Genomic DNA, 15,389 nt, shown 5'->3' on the forward strand with positions numbered 1-15,389 from the left:
TCACCCCAGCTTCGCACGGGTGTACATGTATTATATATATAAACCTTCCTCTTCAATCACTCTATCTATTACTATAAAAAAAAAACACTTCAAAATCCGCTGCGTTATGTGCTGTTTTAAAGATTTAAGCATACATAGGGACGGACAGACAGCGACAGCGCCTTTGTTTTATACTATATAATGATGACAAATAAACATAAACATACCTACATACAATAACTTGTTGAAAATTAGACACCACCTTATACTTATTATTAGAAAGTCTTAAAAATAATTCAATAAATAAATTGGCTTTAGACTTCACAAACATATCGACTTATTAAGTAATAAAATTCCAATTGTGAACTGTATTTTACTTTTATTCTAAACTAGCTATCATCTCCGGCTTCACACAGTTGTACATGTATTATACATGTAAACCTTCTTCTTAAATCACTCTATCTCTCTATTGGTAAACCCTGCATTAAAATCCGTTGTTTAAAAGATCTAACGGAACAGACAGCCGAAGTCACTTCATTTTATACTATGTAAATATGAAGATGTATGAAATGACAACTTTTTTGGAAGTTGGATAAAAGTCTTAAACAAACACTATAATTTCCACGATATATAGCAATTATTGTTAGCTACATCATCTGTTTTTCTTTTATAGTATAATCAACAATTTTCTTAATATTTCATTGGAATTGAGCAAACAATAACTATAATCAAAGAACAGTAACTGAATGTTCTTAAACTGTAACGTTGAATTTTAAAACAAAATTCTCCTAATAAATTAAGTTCGTATTCTGTGGTCAGACAGATACGCATAGCTAAATAGTCTATTGTCTTCAAAATGAGGTTTCAACACGGAAAATACTTGTATAACGGAAAGTAAAGTTATTGTCTATGCTAGTATTGAATGTGGCTAAATTAATATCTGTTCTGCCAGCACAGAATAACTAAAATTATTCTAAATTAAAAATAAAAGATATTTTAGTGTTCTAAATCTATGGATGGAATACAATACGTAATTTTAATATAACGGAATGTCTGGTGTTTACAATCTGTGATTTGAATGTGTTTGTAATTTAAAACGTACTTTAAATTCTGTATTTTTTTGTGTAACGGGAAGGGAAAACTAAATAATGGCTTGTTACATGCTATACCCGGGGTTTTTTCTCGGGTATAGCGTGTAATATTTATGTAAAAATTAGAGGGTACGCAGTAACTCTAATTTTTAAAAATACTTTCAATCTGCAACACAACTTACTAAGCAACAAAAATAGGTGCAATACTAACGACTGTCTCTGCAAAATCTATCTAGATGCAAATATTATTATTTTCAATTCTCTAATTTTGTTTTTTTTTATTTCAGTTGTGGCTCGATTTAAATAAAGAAGACTTCATAACGGTAAGTGATCTCCAACGTCTCGTAATATTAATACGTAAAATTTTGTATCCCTTTTTTATAATAATCTTTAAAAAATTATTACGATTAATAATATAAATATTACACACACTACCATGCTTTTTATACACATTCAAGAAATCAAGTCGAAATGTAGAGATTTGGCAGAAAAACAAGACCCACGAACCATCAGATTTCGTATTATTATGTCTTTGACAATAGAATCTTCATATTTAAATTTAAAATTAAAAGAATTATGGTTGATTTACAACTGAACAACCGCAAATTAAAATTAAAATGTATGGGAATTGTATGTTGTACTCGCTACTTATTTGTGTGCTACCTACAATTAATTAATTACTCTTGAGTGGTCCAATTCTTAAGCTTAACTTAGAAAAATATATATATTTACTTCTCGTTCTTTCTAATGAGTTCTGTTATCTGTACCTATATGTACTTTAGTACTTCTATCGACACTCGGCACTGTTCCATTTGTTTACATTTGCTCATATAGACATATAACATAGACTTTTATATTCAGAACAAAGAGTTCGCATTATGACTCCGCGTCGAGTGTTGGCGTATAATAATAAATTAAATAAACAGAATAATTGGGCAGTTTTCTAGCACTATCAAAATAATACAGGAAACAAGTAAGTACACATCAGAAGTAACGCTACAGTGATGAGATGATACACATTACGACTCACTATCAAAATACTAATAAAACAAATAAGTCAAGTAATAAAACCTCATCATATCATACGTAACTCTATAGTGATGAGGTGATACTTATCACGTTACATATCCAGAAATCGCTAACATTTGTTAGCGATAACGCTAGGATATAGCATCATATAGTCATAATAATTGCTTTCTCCGATACAAAATAGCAAAAAAAGATACAAAACTGCGAAAATACTAATGACCGTGCCCTCACCATTGTATACCGTTGGATATTCTGTCTGTATGAGTGCGTTGTCGCATAATGTTGCCGCGACCACGTATTATAGAATCGAGGCATTCCTTCACAATCGGCGAGATGTCACGTACATAACGCATTACATCCTAGATTACTGTTTACGTAGACGATTAAGGCATAAGCGATAAGCGATTTTACATAGCGACTGTACATAGTCGTCGCGACAGTATCTCAGACTGATCTATCGCATTTAAGCAGTGTACTTTGTGAACTGTTTCGGTCGGTGGGTGAGATATGGCAGTGAAATTAACAATAATAATCCAACACAATTTAGACAGCGTCATCTAATCAAGTTGTGGATACTAGACTACTAATATAAATACTTAGTTACAGTTTTTAAATGATATGTAGATAGTTATAACACACGACGCAGAATTTTAGTCCTGAAGGCGAGGGTGTAATATAGCCGAATTTCGAGTGTCACTTCGAAATTTGCTAACAAAAATGGTAAAGTGCGAATAATGGAATATAACTTCACTATTTGCGTTTATAGCGTATGCGAAATCTAGTAAAAATATACTATACGAGCAAGTGTGTTCCAAGATATATAAAAAAAGGTGTTATTTTCATAAAGTTCACTATTCCACTGTTTCTATTATCTGTGTAAACAGTTATACAATATTTACATTGAAATTTCAGGACAGAATAGTGACAATTTTGTGCAGGTAACAGTCAATTGAATTTCAAATTTGACTAATGATATGAATGTACACTAAATCTGAAGGATGTACTATTCTCATATAAATTTCCATATACACTAGACCTACTACGCTCCCGCTATAAGGCAATGACTTAATTACCCAGTGGCATACTGTAGCGGGCAAACGCGTGCGCCGACCCAAATACTCACTTCTAACGGTGCGTGCCCAGTATGTATATACCTTTATAGTACAGATTTGTTGGATAATAATATATATTTTTTGTTTTGATTAGACTTTTAAATATAAAATTGGACTGTATATATTTGTGTATAAGGATACAAATACTTTGAATCTAATATACTCTGGATATTTATAAATATATTAGCTACGCACCCCGGCGGGTGTACATGTATTATACATATAAACCTTCCTCTTGAATCACTCTATCTATAAAAAAACACGCTTCAAAATCCGTTGCGTAGTTTTAAAGATTTAAGCATACATTTAATAGGGACATAGGGATGGACAAGCAGCGATAGTGACTTTGTTTTATACTATGTAAAGATAAATAATGAATGATTCACACAACACTTATGTAAGATTAAAATTTAATATATCATATATAATTTTTATTCCAAACAAGCCGTGCTTGTACACGAAAAATAATAGATTTTGCGAACACTTTATACATATAATGTATTTATATATATAAAATTACTCAGATCAAAACAAGCATATATATTCATGAATACAAATGTATATATATTATGTTAGAATCGAATTCACGACCATCGGAAGAAAGGCAGTCTTAATCGCTACACTACCAAAGACTTCGAAGTGAATAATACAATGGCATTATTTTAGAGGCTGGAAAATTGTACATCCATAAAACAACACATAATTAAAAAAACTAGTTAACACAGTTGCGTTTACTCGCGAATTAACGAATAATTGCGGTTCATAATCTACCGTTAACGTAACCAGGGTTAGCTGTCATATTTTATGCTATGTTTTACTATGGGAAGCATTAATTAAGTTTGTGGTCATTACGCGGTAAATGGTCATTGTTGACCGATTTTTTACGTTAAACGAACTTAACTAACTGTTTAGCAATAGATTTGTTTTAATGGAAAATATTGATTAAACTGTGACCTACATAAAATAATCTATACGTATAAATAAAATTGGAGTGTCTGATTGTAATATTAAAATAACCGTTCTTTACTATATACACCAAAATAACATTTTTTTACAATTTTTGTCTGTCTGTCTGTTTGTTCCGGCTAATCTCTGAAATTGCTGGACCGATTTCGACGGGACTTTTTTTGACAGGTAGCTGATGTAATAAATTACCAATAAAACAATTCATAATATAAACTAATAATAAAATTAAATGTACTAACTTATTTATTTAGTATTCTGGACTCTAGTATTACAATTGATCTATTTATTTACCCAAAACTATTATAAAAAAATCAAAGAATCAATAGCACAGATAAGATAATATGACATAGGTACATATGTAATGCAAACTTTTATATTTATAACTAGCTATACCCGCTACTTCGGCCGCGTAAAATTACCTTTATTTTTATAAAATAAAAGATTTTTTCTATAATAAGTAGCCTAAGTTACTCCTTATAACGTTAGCTGTTTATGAGATTAGTAAGAACCAACAAATAGAATAGACAGATATAAAAAATTGTGAAATTAATTTTTTGATGAAAATATAGTATATACATACTTTAGTATGTACGTACTTTGTTTTGCACTTAGCGAAAAACATTTAATTTGAAATTACAAACACTTTTGGATTTTATTTATTTGTATAGATTTTTTTTATGTTCGTAAATGGTATTCTATTATAATACGTACACTGTTATCTTAAACATACTTTAGTATGTACGTACTTTGTTTTGCACTTAGTGAAAAACTTTTAATTTGAAATTACAAACACTTTTGGATTTTATTTATTTGTATAGATTTTTTTTATGTTCGTAAATGGTATTCTATTATAATACGTACACTGTTATCTTAAACATATTTTAAATGCGAAAGTTTGTGAGTATGGATGAATGTTTGTTACTCTTACACGCAAAAACTACTGAACGGATTTTGATGAAATTTTACAGTAACTTAGCTTATACATCAGAATAACACATTTAAAATATATATTACGTAAATGGGGTGATATATAATGATAATTGTGATGCAGACGAAGTCAGCTAGTGCTGACCCGCGCGACTCCGAACATACTAATGTTATATGTATAGAAAAACCAGTTGTGCTCTTTAGTTAGGCATGCGTTTATCACTAAGTAATTCCGAGTACACTCATGAAATTTAACCAATTAATCATTTAATCTGTGGTTTATACTCTTAACATTTACGACGTAACTCGTCCCGCCTCTCGGTGCCTGCATTCATAAATAATTTAATTAACACTTACATATATTTGTGCATGAATAATCAAAATGGTGACCAAACGGGTTAAGAAAGTAAAAGCTGAATATGACAAAATCTCGAGCCACTATTACACACAAATTAAAAAAATGTTTACCATCTAGGGCTGTCAAAAGAGGAATAAAACAAACGAGGATATGTATGTGTATATTGTATTGTAGAAATGTAGTAAAACTATTTATAAAGGTATAAATGTTTTAATAGTAAATGTAGTCACTGAAATGACATGTATCGAATTATATATTATAATTTTTGATTAAAGAATACAAAAAATAAACTTTAAATATATTAATATCAGAAGAGTTTTTCAACATATTGTCTCTGACCTAAAAAAAAATAGTAAGTTTGAAAAAACTATCGATAGATATCGATATATCGATTAGATGTCGAAGAGCGCTTTGCACAAAGTTATCTGCGTTAAAATAGATGAACTGCTTGGTTGTAGAATTGTACAGTAGAAGTGTTGTTAGGTTTTATTACCGATAATACAAGCTCTACCTTCGGACTAGACGATGTTATGTGAATTGTCGGGAATATTATATATTTTTTTTATTTATTAGATAAACAATACAGTAATTTCAATAATAATACATAACTAACAATAATACCCCTATAATAATAATAAACCTGGACTATTAACACAACACTATCTAGTCCCATGGTAAGCAGAGCTACTATCACGGGTATTAACGACTAATATAAATGCTTAGATATATTTATTATAAATACATACATAATATACATAGAAAATACTCAGACCGATATAAAAAATAATACTCATGAATATAAATGTGTGAACCATACGAGGAATCGAACCCGCGATCATCGGTAATAAAGCGGTGTGCTAAACCGCTAGCTAACCGTCATCAAATATATATAAACTCAATATTTCGCCCAACTTACATAGTATCTTTTTGAATTATAATGTTATTATGACGTGGAAGCTATATTACTGAAAAGTTTCATGACAATCCGTTTGGTAGTTTTTGCGTGAAAGAGTAACAAACATCCATGCGTACTCAGAAACTTTCGCGTTTATAACATTAGTAAGACTTACATTGTTTTCATTAAATGGTATAAATGTAATAATAAGTCTGCATTAAATATTAATTATACATATCGATATTAGACACAAGACATTGCCAACCCTACCGTTATCAGATCGAGAGTGAAATGCTCGGAACCCGACTTGATAAGAGACAAACTTGTATATTTAAATTGAAATATGTTTGAGACTTTAAACAAATCATTAACAGATAAAAAAAATAGAAATTATACATCGTATTGTGATTATAAAAACATTGTCTAAAAATTATACGATAAGAGATAGAGAGAGAGATTAAACTAATCTAGAATTTGCAACGCAATAACGGTATATCACTTAACGTGATGATTGTAGTGTATATACAATGTTCATGTATATACAAAATAAAAATATACAATAGTTTTTTTTTATGGATGATTATGTTAGGTTTATGCTAGCGGGGCACCAGTGGAGGATGATAAGATGAGTATGGGGTCAGGTTCGTTGGCTCAAATGGACAAATTCACTAAAAAGTTATCACGATAATTTCCAGGGAAAACCGCGTGGAGGGTAATCTGTTTGCCATTCAATTATGTAAAATAATATGTAGCTAATTTAGACTTTATTGATAACTGAGTTACTAGTTTCAGTATTGGAAGTGCTTTGTGTCGTTCGTCCGAGTGAAAGTGACAAAATATACGCGTTGAAGTAGATTTATTGGAGGTTTTGCGTCAACGCACTCATTGTTGCTTCATGGCAGTAATAACACTGTATGTCGGTGCAATTTAAGTAGTCTAACACATTATCTAACTCTATTGCATTTTTCTTTACGTAGTATAAAACAAAGTTGCTCCCGCTGTCTGTAGCTTAGACCTGTTAAATTACACAACGGGTTTTAATGGAGTCAGGAGTAGATAGATAGAGTGATTCAAGAGGAAGGTTCGTATGTATAATCATACACACATAATTGTTAGTAACGTGGATTAATAACTCTATTGCTAGCAAACCACATTAGGTTGACCTCCACGCGGTTACCCCTAGAAACTATGGTCATAAATTCCTGATGAATTTACCGCTTTAGGCTAACTAAGCTGATTTCATGATCATCATACCATCCTCCACTGGTGCCCCGCCAGCGTAAACCGATAACGCTGGCGGGTGCACCATTCCATTATCATCCATGATGAATTTAGAAATTAAATAAGATAACACAGGCGCGGATTGCTAGTTAGCTATAAATTAGTTTTCTACTGTAAGTTGTTTTTCTATCCCGATTTGGCCTGTAAGATACTATGTTTAACCAAAACGAAACAAAAAACAACAATAACGATCTTTAAATTTACGTTAACAAATTGACTTAAAAGAATCAGCTGATGCAAGACAATTTACTTGCCTCAATATATTTCTCTTATAGTCCAGTTCAGTCTATTCGTTCAATTTAGAATTGAAAATAAACTTCCAATTCTTGCATATGATGAATACCATGAACAAATATTCTTAATTACAATTAGAAAATATATTTATAGCTGATTCTCTAGTACTGGAAACACTGATGTTAATTCAAGCAATATCCAGGGCCGTAAAACTAGTTAATAAAAAAAATTGAGAGACGGCGGTAGACTAGCCATCTACCACGGTAAATTCAAATGTACCCAGAAATACTTCGACAAGTCAAAGATTATGTTCCGAGATATACCAGATGGGGTAGTCACCTAGTATATCTCGGAACAGTCTTGACGAATAGTCGTGACGGTATATTATTTATTTACTATTTATTATGCTAGCTAATTCCGCGAACTCCATTTCACCTCAAAATTAAATATATATGTCGAAGGTTTTTTGAAGTTTAGTTACGCAATAAATTTCTGAACTCTTGACAGTTATCAGCAGTTTGTATGGGAAAATAAAATTGTTGTTTTTAAGATTTTACATACAATTTCTTCATATTTTATCACCGTTTAAAGCTTCCCTGGACTTACACGAATATTTTAAGACTAACATTAGCCAAATCGGTTCAGCCGTTCTCGAGTTTTAGCGAGACTAACGAACAGCAATTCATTTATATATGTGTAGATATTAAATATGTTCATAATATAAGTATAATTTGTCGCACATGCAATAGACAGATGTTTTTCAAATTTATCTGTATATTATAATAGCGTGCTGTTAATATTTATGTCAACGTGCATGAGTTGCATGACTATTATGTGTATGTATGGTTCAATGGAAGAGCACAAGCGAGTCTCCAAACAAATTATCTTTAATTTAATAACTTTATTTTATATATTTATGCTTGAATTACCTTAAGATCGTTGCATACATGTAAAATCAGAAAAAACCTAATTCATTCTTAATTAGTTTGTGATCACAGTAGGTCTAACAGCACAGTTGTACATCGTTGCAAACTGTAAATGTCGTAGTATACAGCGGTATCTAATATTTATTTATATTATTACAGTAATTGTACAATTGAAAACATAATAGAAAGTATATATCGAATTAGGTATTTTTATTGCGGAAGTCGGCTTCATCGAAGATGGTCTGTTTGTTGACCAAACTGCGACTCAATCAGTCCATACTAAGCTACCGAGCTATATTAACTCTATTCAATACCTGATGATACCTCGTTCAAAGGTGAAACACGTGTCGCAATATGGGTGTACACTCAATAACGTTCCCAATTTGGTCACCAATAGAGAAGGTCGTAAAACTTCCAGTAGCGTTGCTCAGGTTTACACACTGCTAATTGTAGCGGAATTATACAAAATAATATGAATATATTATAAGTAAAAATGTAAAATTTGCGTAATTTCAGAGACGCATATTCATTAACGCTTCCTTCACTATTGGTCTAACAAACCAATGAATGATCTTTGATTTGTACCGAATATCGCCACAATCCTATAATTTACACCATCCTGTAAATCAAGGAACACGTGACGGGCGTACCGACGACCTTGCGTTGACAGCGAGTACTTAAAATATTACATACATGTTCAAGAATACTAGCTTTGTTACATACCGTTATACCATAACATTACCAGAGCTGGACTGTAAGTCGTCTGCCTAGGTATCTCATATCTCTGTCACCAAGCAGCTTCTTTTGTAAACTGTATAGTTTGTAAAGTGCATACCAGAGGTGGACTGTAAAAAGTCTTACCTATTTCTGTCACAAAGCAGCTTTTATAAACTGTTTAGTTTGTAAAGTACATACCAGAGGTAGACTGTAAAAAGTCTTACCTATTTCTGTCACAAAGCAGCTTTTATAAACTGTGTAGGTTCTAAAGTGCATACCAGAGGTAGACTGTAAAAAGTCTTACCTATTTTTGTCACAAAGCAGCTTTTATAAACTGTGTAGTTTGTAAAGTACATACCAGAGGTAGACTGTAAAAAGTCTTACCTATTTCTGTCACAAAGCAGCTTTTATAAACTGTGTAGGTTGTAAAGTGCATACCAGAGGTAGACTGTAAAAAGTTTTACTTATTTTTGTCACAAAGCAGCTTTTATAAACTGTATAGTTTGTAAAGTACATACCAGAGGTAGACTGTAAAAAGTCTTACCTATTTCTGTCACAAAGCAGCTTTTATAAACTGTTTAGTTTGTAAAGTGCATACCAGAGGTAAACTGTAAAAATATTCATCTATTTCTGTCACCAAGCAGCTTCTTTTGTAAACTTATTTGATTGTAAAGTGAATACCAGAGGTAGACTGTATAAAATCTCGCCTATTTCTGTCACAAAGCAGCTTTTATAACTTGTTTAGGTTTTAATGCGCATACCAGAGGTAGACTGTAAAAAGTTTTACCTACATCTATCTATATCCCGTCCAATTCAAACGAGGATTGAAATAACGACGGCCTAAACCGAGTTTCGAATCTCTAATGGTGCCTACAGACTAAAATAGTGTCCGAAAGTTGGCCTTCAGCCGCCCCATGAAACCTTCCGCAGGTTTTGAGTGCCATTTGCACTCGCTCCTATGGTCCGGTGAAGCTGTAAAGACCAACTGCGTTAGAGTAGTCGGAATAAAATTTTCCAGATATTTGCGTATCTTTCTTGTACCACGTGCGCTAGCGATATACCTACACGACGATCTCTTCGCGTTCTCTCTGGCAACCAGAATTTACAATACGAGAAATCAAAGGCCATTTTCGGAGAATCGTAAATTTTAAAACAAAACTGCAATAAAAATACCATTCTCCTGAGATAGGACGGCAACAATTTCTAGAATTTCAATTCAAACTGCTAGTTAGTCGATACTAGTAAGGTTCTAGTGTAATATAAATACTCGTAACGTATGGAATTTAAAAGTACAGTCGGATCCAAAAATATTAGGTGATTAATTATATGTTTTATATTATATAATTCGAACTGTTTTATATTTAAAGCATCAACGGTCGTCATTTACGTAAAAAGTATTTATTCTGTTCGAATAATTTAAATATGGAATATGTTGGAAATATATCATTAACTAACGATCCACTCGACTTTGCACGGATTATTTCTAACTTACTTAATATGAAGCCTTTATAATTCACATATAAATTTATATTTTTTAATTTATCCAGTATAAACTGAAAATCAAATATTTTCTCTATACATGAGACAAATCTATACATAATTATACTAATGTTATAAATACGAAAGAATGTCTAACTATATCTGTTTGTTGATTTTTAAGACTAACGGTTGATAGAATATCCATGAAATTTTAGGTAACCGATATACCTTAAACTGAGCAGACGAATTCATTAGAAACAGCTAACTTATGAGTCCAATTTAATAAAATTACTTATCTAAAAAAAATAAGGCGATCCTTTATAAAATACTAGCTGTGCCCGCGGTTTCACCCACATGAAATTTATAGCATATGGATTATTTTGACGTATAATATAGCTATTACGGTAAAGTTTCATCAAAAATCAGTAGTTTTTGCGTAAAGGAGTAACAAACATCCATCAATACTCTCAAACTTTCACGTTTATAATATTAATATATAGTAATAGTTCAGATAAATAGAAAATAGTCATTTATAGTGTATTGACTTTACAATCTTTATATGTAACTGACTGTATAATAAAATAGGGGATTACGATACTTAACATGAACAATGTAGAGTTGAAATCAGGTCGCACTTCCTTAATACTTGTCAGGCGCGGCCCTAATTGAGCTGTGAAATATGAGGACATATAAGTTAGATACTTACATCAAAAACTCCCTGGTGGTCTAGTAGTTTAGCACACCGCCTTACTTCCGATGGTCGCGGGTTCGATTCCTCGCACGATGCAAACATTTGTATTCATGGATTTTTTTTTGTCTCTCTGGGTGTTTTCTACGTGTAATATGGATTTATTTATATTAGTTAGTATTATGTATATTGTCCAAGATTATTATTATTACATCAAAAACAACCAAAGTTCTCCTCTGATTTTGCTACAGCTTATTTTACAAGTGTGTTTCGTATTTTTTGTTTTTACCTAATTTAATGATGTTTGTTTATTTCTTAAATACCACTATATAACAGATTTTTTCCAGTAAGTACAAATAATTTTAAAAATTAAATGAAAGATTTTTGTCAAAATTTCTATGAGATCTTATATAATTAAAAAAATATATATGTCAGTTCCTGAGACAACTAGAATTCTGAGGTAACAAACACAACAAATTATGAATATTCTCTTTCTTTTAAGTTGTTTTAAAGTAACAATTTAAATAAATCCATAATCTTTGAAAACACCCAGACCGATACAAACAATCATACTAATGAATACACCGTGCGAGTAATGGAACCCGCGACCATGGGAAGTGATGCGGTGTGCTTAACTGCTAGACCACCGAGGTCCTCGTATGTTAAATAAGGACAGTCGCGTAATAAAAACACTAAACGTGTCACCGAACAGATTAATAACACCGAACACCAGCATGTGACGGTAGTACACTACGGCCTAACATTTATTACACGGTAGCCGGTAGCCGGTAGTCGGTAGTCGATGTCTGGTCGCTTACGTGAGGCTCTTGATACATTACGGTTCGGCTTCGGTACTACTGGAAGCGACTAGCGTTTTACAAACGCCGTGTGACAGTCTCGGGCGTCCAGCGAGTTAGCACACCGCTTTAGTTCCGATGCGCGTGGGTGATTCCTCGCGATTCAATCTTATACCTGTATTCATGAGTATGATTATTTGTATTGATAAAAGAATATATCTAAACGTTTATATCAGTAAAAAAGTATATATGATGCATAATGCAAACTCTGATTAGATTGGGACTAGATGACGCTGTAATGTTGGCTCCAGCTGGCCTTTGCAACATTATCCGACGAACATAAAGGCACTCAGAAGGTACTCCAAAACCGCGGAAGATCTTACGGAGCAGCTGAAAGCCAACTCCAATTTGTCGAATATGACTTTAGTCTAAGGACTCTATATAAAAAATAACCTATGTATTCAAAAATTAGGTGTTGTGCTTTCAATCCCTGTGTGAATGGGACAGGAATCAATCGAAGGTCATTGGCAAATGGTATAAGAAAAGCAGATGATAATAACAGATATTGTATATGATTTTTTATTGTAAAATCGCTTGAAATCTGACCACAGCCGCGCAAAAGTTATGGGTTATATGTATCGTAGCAGTAACATGAATGCGATTGTATTTTCTTAGGAATCTAGGTTACTCTAACACAGTAATCTATTAAGAGTTTAACGGAAACTAAAAGCCTAGATTCGTGTAGACAACGTTAATATATTTTGTTTGCTTCCACAATAAATCACAAATTGAGTTATCTTTAATGGAAGGAATGCAACCGTAATTATTTATTCACATTCAAACTAATAAATGAGACATGTTTCTAAGGAGACACTTTGCTAAAAATAATTTAATTTTAATAATGTTGTATTGTGTTTTTAACAGAAATATAGACATTTTAATATTGCTTTTATTACATCTAATCTGGCATTGGTAAGTATATAATTTATCTTTTGTTAAGTAATTGGCATAGCAAAATAGCAGATAACCTTATGTGAATAGGCAACTGGTTGAGCCCGTAATGTTTCTTTCATTAAAATATATACCTATTAATTTGATGTCCCAAAAGGCAATTCAAATTACCAATATATTGGCGATAATTTAAAGGATATCATTAGATTACTAATCACAATTAATTGAGACGATTTCTCACCTACTATCCTGTCCTATGTTCCCATTATCCTACTTAAAGTAAGATCTAAACAATGCGACCGAACGCGCAGAAAACTTCGCAACATTCGGTAGTTTGTATTCACACAAATTCTTAAAAATGTAAAGTTGAGCAACATTTGTTTAACACAGCATAACGTAAGTTATTTTTTTTTTTCATTTTCATATGCTAAATAATTCCGAATGAGTGGTAGAATGAAAAATTAAAACTATAAACAAAACGAAAGAACCATTAATAATATATGTATAGAAGTTACAAATAACTTTAGAGATAATTTCTTCTTTCTCTATATCTAGTTATTTGAATAAAGATAATTTCTATCTATTTCATAATTAATTAGAATATCATATTGCATTTGAAGTCTGCATATGGCAGTAACTGCAATTCCGAAGTAAAATCAAATATATGTACCGACGGAAGTTCATCCGGTGAATCAGTGAAGGTCAGACTTTTTTCTATAGCCAGAGCCAAAACTCTATTAAAAAATTCGTAACTCATGTATGAAATTTAGTCAAATATATACCAATTTTCAACATTCTATCTCTACTTTCATATGTAAGTTCTTTTATAAACAAAAAGATCTAAAAGCATTTTTGTAAAGTTTTAACTGTTACGAAAATTCCGCTTTCTTACGTCAGTATGTATAATATTGTATAATACATATATACTTCAGCTACTTTGTCCAAGTCACGAATGAAACTGATAAATATCCAGCTCACTTATTTACAATCAAGATTAATACCAAGTTTCTTTATCTCCTGACATTCTCTGATCCCTATATTTCCACGTCTTTGCGTACTATCGATCTTACTTTACAAATGGCTTCTTAGTCTGGAAATTTGTACCAATCTATATGCTATAGTCTCAAAGATTGCCAATAAATATTGTCAGTAATAACATGAATCTGATTTATATTTATTGACTTATGCCAGCAATTTAAAGATGTTGGAATATGAATAGGTTAGGTTATTAGTCATTATGGAAAGTTCCTGATTTTTTTTATTTCCATTTAATTGAACAGATCAAGTATATTTTACGCATGGAGGATACAAACTCTGGACACCCATCCTACTCCCTCCTATCCCTTTAATAATAATGATACTTTAATGCATTCTAAATCTTACTAATATTATAAATGCGATAGTTTGTGAGTGTCGATGGATATTTGTTACTATATCACGCAAAAACTACTCAACGTATTTTGATGAATCTTTACAGTAATATAGCTTATACATCGGAATAACACAGGTTATAAATTTCATGCAGTTAAAACCATGGGTACAGCTAGTAATAATATAATGCGTGAATAAAATAAATGTGTGTAATGTGTGAATGGACTTGAGGTAATTATTATTATAATATACTATTTTACGATAGAATTATATTTATCACAGGTATAATTATATTTATAACTACTTATTTAGAGGGATTCTTTATATTATCTAGCTACAATTAGTGTATACATATTATAACTTATACATTAAGTAACAACAGTCAACAACTTAACACAGTCCAAAAAACGTTGGAATTGTGAAGCTAAGCTTTTTGCATTTAGCAAGTATTCTTTAGATATAGAACAGAAATATAATGATGGCCCACTTTTTAATTTGCGATATACAGTTACTCATTTAGTATGAATATTCTAATGAAGGAACACTGTGTTTCCTCTGTTTTTAAATTAACACATAGTGGGCGGTGCT

General features: G+C 31.6%; 1 protein-coding gene across 2 annotated transcripts in view; it reads left to right on the plus strand.

Moving 5' to 3' along the window:
* The first annotated feature begins 1,357 nt into the window (after nucleotides 1-1,357).
* Nucleotides 1,358-15,389, plus strand: part of LOC131852093 (uncharacterized) — a 163,885-nt gene continuing 149,853 nt past the window's right edge. For both annotated transcript variants that reach the window (XM_059202718.1, XM_059202719.1), the window contains exon 1: nucleotides 1,358-1,393. The gene's annotated coding sequence lies outside the window, so the exon portion shown is untranslated. The remainder of the gene's footprint in view (nucleotides 1,394-15,389) is intronic.

Source organism: Achroia grisella, unplaced genomic scaffold (genome assembly GCF_030625045.1).
Source record: "Achroia grisella isolate CSIRO2021 unplaced genomic scaffold, CSIRO_AGI_Agris_v1 utg840, whole genome shotgun sequence".
Classification (NCBI taxonomy): domain Eukaryota; kingdom Metazoa; phylum Arthropoda; class Insecta; order Lepidoptera; family Pyralidae; genus Achroia; species Achroia grisella.